This window comes from Tamandua tetradactyla, chromosome 2 (genome assembly GCF_023851605.1).
Source record: "Tamandua tetradactyla isolate mTamTet1 chromosome 2, mTamTet1.pri, whole genome shotgun sequence".
NCBI classification, from domain to species: domain Eukaryota; kingdom Metazoa; phylum Chordata; class Mammalia; order Pilosa; family Myrmecophagidae; genus Tamandua; species Tamandua tetradactyla.
In genome coordinates this window covers 166,979,170-166,981,245 of record NC_135328.1, presented here as the reverse complement: position 1 = coordinate 166,981,245, position 2,076 = coordinate 166,979,170, and the positions used below count along the sequence as shown (strand labels likewise).

The window sequence follows — 2,076 nt, the reverse complement described above, 5'->3', positions numbered from 1 at the left end:
GATGACAGCCTCTGAACTGTAGGCAGAGGCAGCTGGGGAAGGTTTCTTCCTGATACTCTCTCCTCCCACAGTTTTAGGGGCTCCACTCTCCTCTGATTTTCCACCTTCCCCTCCGACCATTATTCCTGTTATTCTTTAAAGCTGTAAAGCCTTCTTGTTTCTACAGCTGCCTCATAGATAGTTTTTAGCCAAGCTATTGCTGATACAATGTTGAATAAGAAGCAACCCTCAAAAATTGCAGTGGTGTGCTCGCTTTGGCAGCACATATACTAAAATTGAAATGATACAGAGAAGATTAGCCTGGCCCCTGCGCAAGGATGACACCCAAATTCGCGAAGCGTTCCATATTTAAAAAAAAAAAAAATTGCAGTGGCTTCTAATAATACATGGCTATTTCTAATTCGCAGATCTTTGGTCAACTGGGACAGCCATACTTCAGAAGGCAGGTTGAGTTCAGGTCTGCTCCATGCATCTCTCATTCTCAGACCCAAGCTGAAGGACAGAGTCTGTCTGGCATGTTCTTTCCCAAAAAATGTCAGGATCCTTTGTGATCTGGCCCCCATCCCCTTCCTCAGGCACTGCTTCCCAGGGCTTACCCTAGGCACTGGGGCTGGATGCCTGGACGAGAGAGCAGTGGTCCCTGTTCTCTGGGTGTCTGTAGCCCATGGCAGAAACAGGTAACTGCATCAGTGATTATAATCCAACGTGACAAGTGTTCCGAGGGAGGGTGTGGGCCCCTGTTGTGAAGCCCAGAGGAGGTGGCCCTCCTTGGGCTATAATGAGGTGGATGCGCTCTCTCAGGGAGAAATGGGGGACCAGGCTCAGAGAAGCACCACAAGTCTAGTAGAAGAGGAACCGTGAAGGAGGCTGGGGAGGACTGCCTGAAGCGGTCAGGGGGCGGGAAATGCAGGAGAGGCTCGTGCTCAGAAGCCCAGGGAAGAGAGTGCTTCATGTAAGTACTCTCTGAGCTCCAAAGAGCTGTTGGGTAGCTGAGAACATGAACATGGCTTTCGGTTGAGCTCAGTGGATGGCATGGTTGGCCCAGGGAGAGCAGTTTTAGGGGAGCCATGGGGGCAGAAGCCAGATGGCAGCGAGTGGAGGAGTAGGAGAGGAGACCAAGGGAGACAGCAAATGTAGACAGCTCTTTCAAGAAATTTAGCCATGAGAGGGTATGAGAGGGAGATGAGTGGCCCGTGGGTAAGGAGCTTTGCCGTGTTTGGGTTGAAGATGGAGACAGACTAGAACTGTGTAAATGCTAACTGGAAGGAGCCAGTAGAGAGAGAGGCTGAAGGTACTGGATGGAAGTAGAAGATGATGCTTGAGTGAAGTCCCTAAGAAGATGGGAACGGAAAGGACTCTGAATACAAATCAAGAGATGCCTTCAGCCTTCCCTGTGAATGCAGAGATTCGGTTGAGGGCAGGGTGGCAGGCTTCTCAGAAGTGAACTTGGAGCTGCAGCTTTAAAGGATGTATAGGAATTTGCTAGGCAGCCCTGGCAGTAGAAGGGGATCCCAGGCTGAAGGAACAGCAGGAGTAAAGGTACAGAGGCAGGAAGCAGCCAACAAGTTAGAGGTTCAGGGGTGGTGCACGGGGCACAGGGAAGGGTGCGGAGTAAACCACGGAGCTTTCCAACCGTTCTGCATCTAACTTCATGTACGTCTGTGCTCTCTGAGCCCAGCCCAGGCACCTTTGGATCCTGAGTAGCAGCCAAGAACTATTGCTTGTTCTTCTCTGTATTGCCCAGTACCTGGGGGCAGGTGTGTTCAGTAAAGGAAGGATCCATGTTCTGCACAAAATTTGACAGAATAATTCTGTCTAGAGGAATGTCATGGAGATGGCAAGGTTTCCTCACCGAGGTCATTCATTCCATCACTGCCTTGTGCCAGGCTCTGCAGGGTGGGGACCAAGCGGGCAGTGAGTGCTCGGTTAATGTCAGCTATGTCCCTGCGGAGCCCCATGTTCAAAACCTCCTTCTGGCCACCCTTTCTGCGGGGATGGAGCCCTTCCGTCAGCCCATCGCGGGGGCTGAGAGGACTCCAGAGACACCCGGATGAAGGAGTTTGCCAGTCAGCACAC

At 51.5% G+C, this 2,076-nt stretch overlaps 1 non-coding gene across 1 annotated transcript; it reads left to right on the top strand.

Annotated features, from left to right (window-relative positions):
* The first annotated feature begins 245 nt into the window (after nt 1-245).
* LOC143675169 (U6 spliceosomal RNA) lies at nt 246-352 on the top strand. The gene has a single exon (XR_013171413.1). It is a non-coding gene; the product is annotated as a U6 spliceosomal RNA (small nuclear RNA).
* Nucleotides 353-2,076: the final 1,724 nt, after the last annotated feature.